General features: G+C 40.6%; 1 protein-coding gene across 3 annotated transcripts in view; it reads right to left on the bottom strand.

Annotated features, from left to right (window-relative positions):
• The window catches only part of LOC134219486 (GATA-binding factor A), a 139,246-nt gene extending 125,587 nt beyond the window's left edge, over positions 1 to 13,659 (bottom strand). The window contains exon 1 of one of the 3 annotated variants that reach the window (XM_062698231.1): positions 12,750 to 13,659. The gene's annotated coding sequence lies outside the window, so the exon portion shown is untranslated. The remainder of the gene's footprint in view (positions 1 to 12,749) is intronic. The other 2 variants (XM_062698230.1, XM_062698232.1) reach the window with 2 other exon arrangements.
• Positions 13,660 to 14,534: the final 875 nt, after the last annotated feature.

The raw sequence follows: 14,534 nt of genomic DNA, 5'->3' as shown, positions 1-14,534 counted from the left end.
CGCACACATAGTCGAGTGCTACCATTTTCCGAAATTTCTAATTACAAAAGCCATTCCTTGGAAACAAAGGCACCTTGAGCCAGCGAATCTACCCCGTACGGGACTAATTATGGTCCAATGAGAGTTAATACTTTTATGGTGATGGCTCTACAACCTGAGAATTTACTTCTTTACCACTTCACTATCGTCTGCGTTTTGGAGAAACCATAACCGGCGAACGAAGGCTGCGATATGAATGAATGATGCATCTTCACTGGCAAGAGCGAATAAGGGAGATTTACGTCCTGTTACACTCTTCCAGATACATATTTGCTAATGCTTGGAAGTGGAATGGTGTTTATTGGTTTTCTGATGGACCTCGGAGCATGCGGATTATACGAACCACATTTGCAGCGAGCTGAGCAGAGGAATATTTTACTGTCTCATACCTGCTCGTTCCGGTAATGATTTATGTGTCCACCGAAGATACTTTTGTCGTAGATTTATTGCATTCCGCCTACCTGACCGTATCTTTATAGAAAAAGGTCTATACATAACCAGCTAAAAGCGGGTGTAGGGAGCCTGTTGGGCGGGAGAATCTTACACCATGAAATTTGATGTGTTTACCCAATAAATTATTTTTCTTGTCAGCAGAATAAACTCGTCATAAAAAATAGAAAGCTTCCATTAAACATTCAAAAATTGCCACTAGTAAAATGTGGAGACCTTTCTAAAGCTTATCAACTGTAACATTTACTCTAGAACGCTACGAAATTTCCTCGTGGGTGACATTGATTATTAATCCTTCCGTTACCAACCCTCCTTTTGAAAACGAATTTAATAATCTTTTTGGCTGTAACTTTTTTGTCTTTCGACATTTTTTTCGCAAAAAGAAGCGGAATTTATTCAAATTTCAGGGGCTTTATGGATTTTTAGGTCTGGCCACTTGATACCGGAGTTATTCCGAATTTAAAATGGGTGTTAGCTTTTGGCCATATGCACAGAAAAAAATTGTGGAAAGTAAACAGCGCGTAAAACTTGAGATGCGGATATCTACGCTATTTTACGCTGAAACGGTTCTCTTTCTAACAAGTTTGCGTACAATTTGCAAGCAATATTGATGATTCACGTTAAATATTGTATACATTTAGGCTAAATCACGCTTGGAATTACGCTAATAATGATGTTCCATTTATGTGCATGATTTTTAGCGTAAATTTCATTGAATTTTTCTATCTATGTGCAAGAACGCATACTTCGTAAATGATTATTTTAGATATTTTGAATAGAAACGACGTATAAACTATACCAAATTTGATGAGGAATTTGATCGGTCCAAAATATGGCCTGTATTCCGGAATCCGGACGTTCCACCAGAACCTGTTACGCGGTCATTTTACGAAAATGGAATTCATTAATTTCTCGGTTAACCTTAACTTTCACAGCTTTTTAAATACCACCTGAACTTCCTTTGATTTTTTGTGAATTTTTTCATTGCTTCATTGACGCTGAAGGTCTTAAACGACCAAAACCAAACCGTGTAAAAAAAAACCTGGGTGTATGTAGAAACGGAACTTTTTGATAGAAGGGTCGGAGACTTAGTTTGACAAATTGAGTCAATCTGTCTAAATTTCAAGTCGATTTAGTGCTTTTGGACTGTTCGAACGCCTTCAGTTTTGAAAAAATCTAACAAGAGATATAAACGCCGAAAATCATCGCGACATCCTGTAAACGGAAGCTTTTGGTGTGCTCTACAAGTTGTTCTATAAAACTCTTGTATTTATTACAAATCTTTAGTGATTTATTATATTAATATTTCTCTTTCTCTCTGGATATTTGAGTAATATAATTGCCAATATGCGATTTACCGATAAATTCTTAAACATCAGAAGCTGAACATTTGTCAGAAATTTACACGGTAGGATTTCTTCAAACAAGTTTTTCGAACAAAGAAGCATTAGTTTTAGATCATATTTGATGATTATTTATTTAAAAATGAATAGAAGAAACAAATTCCTGTTTTCTGCAGCATGCACAGTAAACTGCTTTAGATTTTGTTTCATCTTAAATGCTAGTTTCACAATAGGACATATTTAAATGTTTGATTAATAAGAATCTGGAAACTGAAAGAAAATTCTATATAATATATATTATAGTCAACTCTCCACATTTTGATATCGAAGGGACCATCGAGATAGGGAGAGCTCGAGGAATGGAAGGAAAATTGAACTGGGCACTAGATCCAACAAAAGACCGTTGCTATGAAAAACGATAACAAAACAAATGTCGTTTCTAGTTGTTGATGTGTTTGTTATTGTCCAAAGATGTTATTGTCTAGAACACATCGAGATATAGTAATATCAAGATAGGGAGGTTATCGAGATGTAGAATTCCCGAACGTATATAGATAGAAGCTACCGAGGAAACCATCTCCCTATGTCTCCCTATGATATCGAGATATAGAACATCGAGATGTACAGAGTCGACTGTATTTTGGTTCCGGAAAATATTAGTAATCCAGAAATATGGCATAATTTGCTACCATGAGTCGATATCAAGTAATAGAATATCGACTCACGAAGGTTTGACTATAATGGAATTTTCCCAAATCAGACTATGGGCTCAGAAGTGATGGCCGAGATAAGGACTGTATCGAAAATAAGTTATCCACTTTCAAAGTGTTACTACTCAGAAGCTCATGAAGGTATTGGTTTGTTTTACCCTGCATTCGATATATTCATATGTTAAGTTTCAAATCAGATTTTGTTTGCTTGGTGAAAATTTGTTGTTTCCGATGTATCGCAAATTGGAAGTGATATCGAAATTCGAGTTTTGTACACATAGCTCCGTAAGAAGGGCATCGAGATGGATAATTTGACCAAGCGTTTCCCTATCTACCCCCAAAGGTAAAAATTCATGGTCAACAAGCTTGGGGAATACTACAAGTTCGCTAACCTGTCGGAAAAGGAAGAAAATCAATATCAAGTGACCGGAATTTGGACCAGGTCATGTTATAAAACGAGGCAATTTTATGCTGATTTATGACCAGGAAGAAAAATGCTTGAATACATGTTGGAATAGTGCAATATTTACTCAGTATCATATTTTTTCATGAAACTTCACAAACAGAATTAACATATAATGCTAGACAAATTTTAATAAGTTTTTAAAATTTATCAGATTTTATTCGAATAAAATAATGTGGATAATTTATTTTCGATACAGTCCTTAGGGGAAGGGGGACAATATGCCCTAGCTAAGCAAACACTGCTTTATTATCTTATTTGTAACGCTATTCAAGGGTATTTTTACATTATGCATCAGTTAAACAAGATAGCTAGCTGATGCCATTCAAAAATTGTCAAAAATATTAATCATATTGATAATATTCACATTTAAAAAAAGTGGTGATATTCTGTTGCCGGAAAACTCATGAGGCAAAACGCCTTTTGGCTGGCAGCTCCTAGGGAACAAAGCACCATGCGTCGGCGAATGAGCATTCTGGTATGGATAGTGCGTGGAGACGCAAGTACATTGTAGGTTAGTGCAACTAGGGCGTATTGTCTCGCCAAAATGTTAGATGTTTCTTCAAAATGTGGAAATTTTCGGTTTTTCCGACCTTCCCATACACTATTTTGAAACTTTTTTCGCTTAACCTATATAATTTTAGATCTAGTTTTGTTACGGACATCTTAATGACGGTAAATATGAGGAAAACCTCAAAAGGCGTTTTGCCTTGGGGGAAGTTTTGGGGCCTCTCCCCTACATCTTCTTTAGACAAAAAACGAATGAAACTGTCTTGCTCATTTTTTGACACTTATCCTTAATCGATTTGCTCGCAGCAAGTTGCTTTCAGTGGGAAATCCTGTTATAATAGATAAAAATCTATTGAAAACTGGGCTGATGGAATTAAAAGAAATGGTCAGAATTTATATTTTTTATGCAAAAAAGGCGTGAAAAATCTCGCAATTTTTTAAAAATAATTACCATTAACCGATTGGCCCGCAACAAATTGCGTTCGACGGGGAATCCTGTTCTATTCTTTCCAGTTGGAAGTTATCGACAATACACTATTACACATCCATAGGAACAAAAAAACAACTTTTCATGGGAGGCCCGACAAGTTGCTGTTTCAATTTTTTCCTATTTAAAATGGGTCATATCAGACATGTGATCAGAACTTATGGCCTATTTACAATGCAAAATGCATTTAAAAAATTTACCTTAAAAAAATTTATCCTTAACCGATTTATTGCAATAATTTGCAATATATATATATATATATATATATATATATATATATATATATATATATATATATATATATATATATATATATATATATATATATATATATATATATATATATATATATATTGCAATAGATAGCAGTTCTATACTGCTTTCATTTTTTTTTCTTCATGAATATTAGAGAATGTGAATTCGTGTCATGTTCAAACTTTGTCCATTTTTCCACATTTTTGTACAGAATTTTAAACTCAGAAATAATACTGAAAAAACTACAAATGGTTTTTATTTTCATTGACTTTTGACGATCGGTCATTTAGCATGGAATTCGTCAGTACATTTCTGAGCGATTATTTGTGGGCTTCGTGGCCGTGCGGATAGCGCCGTCAATCATCTAGACGCATGTGTGTAATTGTCCAGTCTGTTATCTCATGCTAGGGGTTAAGTTTTGTATGTACGAGCTCTGGTCGAAGACGATAATTCTATCATTTATTATCAGGACAATTTAATATTAGGGTAAAAGACCTAATAGTGAACGAACTAAGCACGTTCCAACACTAATTTCACTATTACACCATATCCATACTTCATTTCCCTTACCTTGAGAGTGCATCCGAAAGCTCATTTTCTCTTTTTTGTTCAAAGCATGCCATAATTGCATCAAAATCCTTGATTGTTACCTAAAATCAATCCTCAAACTGTTGGTACAGTGTTTCAGTATTTTGTTATTCGTGATCCTATAGTTGCGAATCCCATAGGTTTTTTACGGGATTCGCAACTATTGGAACACTACCGCAACTATTGGTGCAAGGGAAAGAAGAAAAGATAGTTTAAAGATATTTTACCAGTTTAAATGAAATTCGAATGATGTGTTTGTATCCATCGTGTCGTGTTACTGCGCATAACTTGTTAATTCCCTGCAAACCGTGGTACCGCAACTATAGGAGCACCCACGACTATTGGAACTTTTACCATAGTTAGGTACTAGTGAAAAACACCCAGCTTTGGTTTATGTTGCAAATGTCACATAGGTACTGAACTATTTGCAGCTGAAAAGCTGACCCAGTATCTCAATGATTTTTCAACTCTCCCCGTAAAATTCATATATACAAACATTGTGAACCCCAAAACAAATCGACTAGAGGAATTATCTTACAAATCGGTCAACCTGTTCGTGAGTTAAACTGCCAGGAAGGAAAACTCAACTCATTTTTATTTAAACAGAAGATCGATTATTCATCAAGATGTAGAACAAAGATTCGATTTTCCCCGAAATTCAATGATTTGTGATTGTTTTAGCTCTTCCATAAAATTTTCGTTCAATCCGGAAAAGTGTACAAACAACCATGCGTTCACCGCTAATTTCTCATGCAAGTGGAGAATGCATATCAAAAATAACTTTACCCTGCAGATGGACAGATAGACTCAAATACCTCTTGTTAGGGGTACGTACTAACTTTTCATGAACTGGTAAGCATTGGTAGTTTGAGGAACACACGGGAACTCTTGTTACTCAACAAATTCTCTAGATTGAAATGGTTTTGTAGATAGAGCTATATCCAGGGTTTGGATATGGCTGAGGCCCCGATGCATGGCCAAATAACAGTATTACTGTTTTGGTTTTTCCTTAACCCTTATCCTCTGAACGTACGATTCACCATTTCATATAATCACTAAAAAAATCATAACTTCCGCATTTCTCAACCGATTATGACAATCAACCCATCAAAACAATCGCTCAGATCTCTAGTTTCTGGAAACGGAATAATATTTTGGATTGGCCACTTGGTTCCGGAAATATTCCGGGGTGTACTGGGGTAGGTTTTTTGGCACCCGTGGGAACACTTATTTAGCACTTCTATAAGTCAACGTGCGACATGTCAAACTCCATGATTTAGCAAAACAAGATCGGTGGAACTCATTTTGGGAGTTTTTGGACAAGCTGGGTATGTTCCGGAATCTTCCGGAGTCCTGGTCCACCGGGGAAAATGGCCAATTTCTATCAGTTATAAAACCTGGCTTGCGACATATCAAACTTCATGATTTAGTAAAACAAGATCGGTAGAACTCATTTTGGGGGTTTTTGGACAAGCTGGACGTGTTCCGGAATCTTCCGGAGTCCTGCTCCACCGGGGAAAATAGCCATTTTCGATCAGTTATAAAAGCTCGCTTGCGACATGTCAAACTTCATGATTTTGCAAAACAAGAGCAGTAGAACTCATTTTGGGTTTTTTTTGGACAAGCTGGACGTGTTCCGGAATCTTCCGGAGTCCTGGTCCACTGGGAAAAATTGCCATTTTCGATCAGATATAAAACCTGGCTTGCGATATATCAAACTTCATGATTTTGCAAAACAAGATCGGTGGAGCTCATTTTGGGGATTTTCGGGCAAGCTGGACATGTTCCTGAATCTTCCGGAGTCTTGGTCCACCGGGGAAAATGGCCATTTTAGATCAGTTATAAAAGTTCGCTTGCGACATGTCAAACTTCATGGTTTTGCAAAACAAGACCAGTAGAACTCATTTTGGGAGTTTTTGGACAAGTTGGACGTGTTCCGGAATCTTCCGAAGTTCCACCGGGAAAAATGGCCATTTTCGATCAGTTATAAAAGTTCGCTTGCGACATGTCAAAGTTCATGCTTTTGCAAAACAAGACCAGTGGAACTCATTTTGGTTTTTTTTTGACAAGCTGGACGTGTTCCGGAATCTTCCGGAGTCCTGTTCCACCGGGAAAAAATGGCCATTTTCGATCAGTTATAAAACCTGGCTTGCGACATATCAAACTTCATGATTTTGCAAAACAAGATTGGTAGAACTCATTTTGGGGGTTTTTGGACAAGCTGGGCATGTTCCGGAATCTTCCGGAGTCCTGGTCCACCAAAGAAAATGGCCATTTTCGATAGTTATAAAACCTGGCTTGCGACATGTCAATGAAAACAATGAAGTTGAATATCGCATATTCTGATTCACAACGGATATAAATATGACCATATCCACGTATTTAGGTGGCCAGAATATCCCGTAGTATATCCAAAACATTTTAGATTCCCCAGAATGTTCTCAGTTTGGCTTTGTTTTGCCAAATCATGGAGTTTGGCATGTCGCATACCAGGTTTCAGTACGGATTTAAAAGTGTCCATGTTTCAGCGCTAGATGGCCAGTCTCCAGAAAATGCTTGATTTGATCTTGCTTTGTTGAACCATGAAGTTTGCGACTCGTGCTTGATAAATTCCAAAACCGAATATAAAAAAAGTAATTTTCGTGAATCATGGACAGGACATGTCACAAACATCTAACCCAGAGATTCTGTTTGAGGATGGGTATAAAAGTGGCTGATACCATCGAACATCCTGCGACTCGTCAAAAACTTGAAAAAAATCATCAGAATTTCATTCATTCATTTATTTGGCCTACATCTAAACAGATAACACTGAATCAACAATTTGACGCCACAATACACGGTTCGAGGCCGCATCTCTCCATCCTCGAATACGCCCCACGCTCGCCAAGTCGTTTTGCACCTGGTCTGCCCATCTCGCTCGCTGCGCTCCACGCCGTCTCGTACCTGCCGGATCGGAAGCGAACACCATCTTTGCAGGGTTGCTGTCCGGCATTCTTGCAACATGTACTGCCCATCGTACCCTTCCGGCTTTAGCTACCTTCTGGATACTGGGTTCGCCGTAGAGTTGGGCGAGCTCGTGGTTAATTCTTCGCCGCCACACACTGTCTTCTTGCACACCACCGAGTGCTTGCAAGTCTTCCTCGAGCATTGCCCATGTTTTATGTCCGTAGAGGACTACCGGTCTTATAAGCGTCTTGTACATGACACATTTGGTACGTTGGCGAATCTTTTTTTGACCGCAGTTTCTTCTGGAGCCCGTAATAGGACCGACTTCCACAGATGATGCGCCTACGTATTTCACGACTAACATTCTTATCAGAGGTTAGCAAGGATCCGAGGTAAACGAATTCCTCGACAACCTCGAAGGTATCCCCGTCTATCACCGTCCCCGTCTATTGCCTTTGACGCATTCACCACCAGTCCAACTTTTGTTGCTTCACGTTTCAGGCGGGCGTACAGCTCTGCCACCTTTGCAAATGTTCGGCCGACAATGTCCATGTCATCCGCGAAACAAATAAATTGACTGAATCTGTTGAAAATCGTACCCCGGCTGTTACACCCGGCCCTCCGCATGGCACAATGTTGAATAACAGGCACAAAAGTTCATCACCTTATCTAAGCACCCGGCTGGAGTGTTCGCCCGAAATCTTCATACAGTTTTGCACACCATCCATCGTTGCTTTGATCAGTCTGGTAAGCTTCCCAGGGAAGCTGTTCTCGTCCATAATTTTCCATAGCTCTACGCGGTATATACTGTCGTATGCCGCCTTGAAATCAACGAACAGATGATTCGTTGGGACCTGGTGTTCACGGCATTTTTGAAGGATTTGCCGTACAGTAAAGATGCGTCAAGATGTTCCCATCCTTATCCTGACACATTTCGGCTCGCGGCACGAAGCCTTTGCGGGATGCGTTGAGCTTCTGATAGAACTTGCGTAATTCTTGAGAACGGCACAGCTGTTCCATCTCCTCGCACTCCGCTTCTTCCAGGCGGCGTTTCTTCTCCTGAAAAAGGCGGGTCTGCTGTCTTAGCTCCCGTCTATGACGTTCAACGTTCTGCCGGGTACCTTGCTGCAGCGCGACCGCATGCGCTGCGTCCTTCTCCTCCAGAATCTGTCTGCACTCTTCGTCGAACCAATCGTTCCGTCGATTTCGTCCCATATACCCGACATTGTTCTCCGCTGTGTCGTTTATGGCTGCTTTGACTGTATTCCAGCAGTCCTCAAGAGGGGCCCCATCGAGCTCACCCGTATGCGTATGCAGTGGCGACATCACGATATGTTCTGACGTCGATAATGTCGGAGAAGTGCCGTCCATCAATCAGAACGGGGTCGATTTGTGATTCTATATGCAGTGGTGATCCCCAGGTGTACCGATACGGGAGGCTGTTGTGGAAGTAGAAGCTGCGAATGACCATATTCTTGGAGGCAGCGAAATCAATTAGTCGTAGGCCGTTTTCGTTCGTCAGCCGGTGAGCGCTGAACTTCCTAATAGTCGGTCTAAACTCCTCCTCTTGGCCAACCTGAGTGTTCAAATCTCCTATGATGATTTTGACGTCGTGGCTTGGGCAGCTGTCGTAATCACGTTCCAGCTGCGCGTAGAATGCGTCCTTATCATCATCAGTGCTTACGGGGGTGTGCTATGGACGTTGATTATGCTGAAGTTGAAGAACCGGCCTTTGATCCTCAACCTGCACATTTTTTCATTGATCGGCCACCACTCACGCGCCTTTGCATATCGCCCATCACTATGAAAGCTGTTCCCAGCTCGTGTGTGTTGCCACAGCTGTGGTAGATGGTATCATTACCTCTAGAAGTTCTCACCATTGATCCCTTCCAACAAAACTCCTGCAGCTCTACGATGCCGAATCCACGGTCCTTGAGCAAATCGGCTAGTATGCGTGTGCTCCCGATGAAGTTGAGAGATGTCCAGCTTGTCCAAAAACCCCCAAAATGAGTTCCACCGAACTTCTTTTGCAAAATCATGGAGTTTCACATGTCGCAACCCAGGTTTTATGATCGGAATGGCCATTTTCTCCAGTGGACCAGGACTCCAGAATAATCCGGAACATGACCAGCTTGTCTGAAGACTCCCAAAATGAGTTCCATCGATTTTGTTTTGCAAAACCATGAAATTAAGGCTCCCCCAGACCTAAGCGATTTCATCGCCGCGACGGCGACAACTAGTCGCAGCGATTCTATCGTTGGGTCGCTGCAGGCAATGTTGATTTACGCTTCCATACCAACGGCGACAGAATCGCTGTCGCCAAGAGATAGAATCGCGTCGCGACTGTCGCGTCGCGTGTGTTTGGGGGAACCTTTAGACATGTAGCAAGTCAGGTTTCATAACTGATCCAAAATGGCCATTTTCTCCAGTGGACCAGGTTCCGAAAAAATCCGAAACATGCCCAGCTTATCCAAAAACCCCCAAAATGAGCTCCACCTATGTTGTTTTGCAAAATTATGAAGTTTGATATGTCGCAAGCGAACTTTTATAACTGATCGAAAATGGCCATTTTCCCCGGTGGACCAGAACTCTGGAAGATTCCGGAACACGTCCAGCTTATCAAAAAGAAAACCAAGATAAGTTCCTCCGATCTTGTTTTGCAAAATCATGAAGTTTGATATGTCGCAAGCCAGGTTTTATAACTGATCGAAAATGGCCATTTTCCCCGGTGGACCAGGACTCCGAAAGATTCCGGAACATGTCCAGCTTGTCCAAAAATCCCCAAAATGAGCTCCACCGATCTTGTTTTGCAAAATCATGAAGTTTGATATGTCGCAAGCCAGGTTTTATATTTGATCGAAATTGGTCATTTTCCTTGGTGGACCAGGACTCCGGAAGATTCCGGAACACGTACAGCTTGTCAAAAAAAACTAAATGAGTTCCACTGATCTTGTTTTGCAAAACCATGAAGTCTGACATGTCACAAGCCAGGTTTTATGTCTGATCGAAAATGGCATTTTTTCCCCGGTGGACCAGGACTCCGGAAGATTCCGGAACACGTCCAGCTTGTCCAAAAATCCCCAAAATGAGCTCTACCGATCTTGTTTGGCAAAATCATGAAGTTTGACATGTCGCAAGCCAGGTTTTATATTTGATCGAAATTGGTCATTTTCCTTGGTGGACCAGGACTCCGGAAGATTCCGGAACACGTCCAGCTTGTCAAAAAAAAACCAAAATGAGTTCCACTGATCTTGTTTTGCAAAACCATGAAGTCTGACATGTCGCAAGCCAGGTTTTATAACTGATCGAAAATGGCCATTTTCCCCGGTGGACCAGGACTCCGGAATATTCCGGAACATGTCCAGCTTGTCCAAAAATCCCCAAAATGAGTTCTACCGATCTTGTTTTGCAAAATCATGAAGTTTGATATGTCGCAAGCCAGGTTTTATAACTGATCGAAATTGGCCATTTTCCCCGGTGGACCAGGACTCCGGAAGATTCCGGAACACGTCCAGCTTGTCCAAAAACCCCCAAAATGAGTTCTACCGATCTTGTTTTGCAAAATCATGAAGTTTGATATGTCGCAAGCCAGGTTTTATAACTGATAGAAATTGGCCATTTTCCCCGGTGGACCAGGACTCCGGAAGATTCCGGAACATACCCAGCTTGTCCAAAAACTCCCAAAATGAGTTCCACCGATCTTGTTTTACTAAATCATGGAGTTTGACATGTCGCACGTTGACTTATAGAAGTGCTAAATAAGTGTTCCCACGGGTGCCAAAAAACCTACCCCAGTACACCCCGGAATATTTCCGGAACCAAGTGACCAACCCAAAATATTATCCCGTTTCCAGCAACTAGAGATCTGAGCGATTGTTTTGAGGGGTTGATTGTCATAATCGGTTGAGAAATGCGGAAGTTATGATTTTTTTAGTGATTATATGAAATGGTGAATCGTACGTTCAGAGGATAAGGGTTAACAGGAGTAAGTTATCCTTGATAAGGGATGCACCTTTTACGAGATAAGTCTCAGCGAAAAGCCTAAACAGCAAGACCTTGTCATATTACTTATTCCCATTTAATTCTACCACTTGATTCTACCTTTGACAGATACGTATTCCGACCTCAACAGTCTTCAGTGTCTCGTACTTGTAAGTCGGGACACGAACGATACACTGAAGACGGCATTACTGTTGAGGTTGAAATACGTATCTGTCAAAGCTACAATCAAGTGGTGGAATTAAATGGTATTGTACAAACTCGTCTTATGACAAGTAAAAAAAGTGGCACATCCGCACAGGAAAAAAGTGGGATATTTTTCACCTGACGCAAGTGCACTAAATTTTTGAGTAATTCCTCTTTTAAAGCAAAGTGATTAAAATTTTCGTCTGAGAAAAATAACGGCTATACAATTTTACTCACTATTGAGTGAATAAAATAAAGAATATAGAAAAAATTAAGAAAACAAAATAATGTACGTTTCAAAAAGCTATGCACCTCGCTATGGGAGTCCGAAAACCCAGAACAAATCGTATTTATTATTACCCTTCCGGGACTCGCTTCATCCTGAACCGCTCACGCAGTCCCGTGTGAACCTGTTGTACTTTTTACAACGGGGCGAGTCCCCGAAGGTTAGTACAGCGAATATTTTCGTTTATGCACCCACAGGGTCACAAAAATCAAATCTTGACCACTCTAGTGTCCACGTAAGCACCTTTGCAAATCCATTAGAGCAGCACGCTGTAAATGTTTATTCACATTCCAACAAAGTTATGGACCGCAAAAGTATTTCACGGTAATTGCTGTGGAGGACTATTTCAACGGTTCCGAAGCACATTCCATAACCGTAAATCGTGTACAGAGCGTCGATTCACTTAAATTGATTTATATAAATTATGCACCTACCAGTTCTCTCAACATCATTTAACTATAATCGTAAAGATCAATTAACTCACCTAGATTAATTGAATTGAATGCTGACGCAGTTTTAGTTTTGATGGCGACCACAACAGAACAACTTTACCGCTTCTCTCTCTCTGTTTGCATTGAACATCAACACAAATCCCAACGCAAATTAGTTTTCTTCTTCTGTCATTGAGTTCACTTCGAAATCCGGATCGATTCAGGTACTCAATTATTACGCGGACACATTTTGCTTTTCTTCGTAATTACGATCACATAAATACAGATCTCTGAAAGCTTCCGCCCACACACGACCACTCCAATCCTGTCACAGCAAAAATGGCGTATGTTAACCAATCGACGAACACGCCAATATTCACTGCACACTAGCTACCAGTAGTCGGTAATCTCGAGTGATTACTTCTTTGATTATCAAAATTGCAATATCTCACCATACAGATAAATAATTCATTAGGCATAAAATAATCACTTCATTAGCAGCTTCCTCGTTCAGCTTCAGATATTCTGTTTTGATCTACACTATTTTTCGTTATCTGTCAACAAGTAGCAATCAACTAGCCATAATCGGGAAAAAATCAGCACACTACAAGCTTATCGTGATGATACACCACCCCTCCTTCATGAAGATCATCTACCACCCACTTCCGAATGCTTCGATACAGCGAACCGATCAACGACGGGCCCTCATAATACCTACACAAAAACTCAGACCGCGACAGAGAACCGCACGAAAAATTATCATAAAAACGCCGTCTTATCCCCTTCGATAACTTCTATCAACTAAAAGACTGAAGTGGCGCAATTCCGCTCCGAAGTCGCTGCCTCTTTTTTTCGATCATTCGATCCTCCTCCATGCCTGCCCCCTGATGCTTGCTGCGGAACTTGAAAACAGTTGAGGACAGCAGCACACAAAGAAACCCAGAAGCAACCACCACACTACGGGCTCATGTTGACTCATTCTGGCTGACGCGAGCTGGAACCTGCTCAAGCTCAACTCTCGACAAACAGTCCCGGCCCAGCACGATGGGCCATTATTATTGCAGCGGCGGGCCACGTCGACGTGCAGCCAGTCCGAACCAAGAGAGCTCAACACAAGTAAACCGCACTTCAAGTTGAAAGGCAACTCGTGGAAGAAACCCCACGACGTTGTACAGTGGCAGATCTGGGGAAAATGGTAGGTAAGAACCAATAAAGTTGATCGACTTATTTTCAAAAGAGATATAGATTTTAGAATTGGCGAATGAATTTCATCTGGAGGCCTTTTGCAAATCCTGTTGTTAGTCTAGTAATTTCAAGATCATTTCGGCATCTCTGAGGGAATTTAAGAATTCCCCAATTATATCTCAAAATGCTTAAAAACTTTTTATTTGTAGCTTTTTTTTGAAGATACATATTAATGATTTTTTAATTACTTTAGAAATGTAATAATTAGCACAGCAATCTCATTTTATTGCTCCTATCTACAGTTGTCCTTAGGGAATATTTTTCGTGAGAAATTATGGAACGAGTAAATGTTTAAATCTGGGAAATCAGAAATATTCGGCCTTCGGTCACTGCACGACTGAAGCATCGTCATCGACCAACATCAACCTACCGTCGGGGTGTAGAGGCTTTTGATGATGATCGCGAAGAAGGCATTCGAAACGCCGTATGAGAAAAAATGGTGAGCAGAAAGAAAAAAAAAACACCCAACTCGCAGAAATAAAATTAAAAGCCAAATTTGACGCATCGGTCGGCCCTAGCCCCTTTTTGACTCACACCAGTTTCCTGGTGGGCATGGTATACATAAGAGAGGGAGTAAACCTCTTGGGGAGAGA

Source organism: Armigeres subalbatus, chromosome 3 (assembly GCF_024139115.2).
Source record: "Armigeres subalbatus isolate Guangzhou_Male chromosome 3, GZ_Asu_2, whole genome shotgun sequence".
Lineage (NCBI taxonomy): Eukaryota > Metazoa > Arthropoda > Insecta > Diptera > Culicidae > Armigeres > Armigeres subalbatus.
Note: the sequence above shows the minus strand (reverse complement) of the source record. Positions and strands in the feature narration are given on the sequence as shown.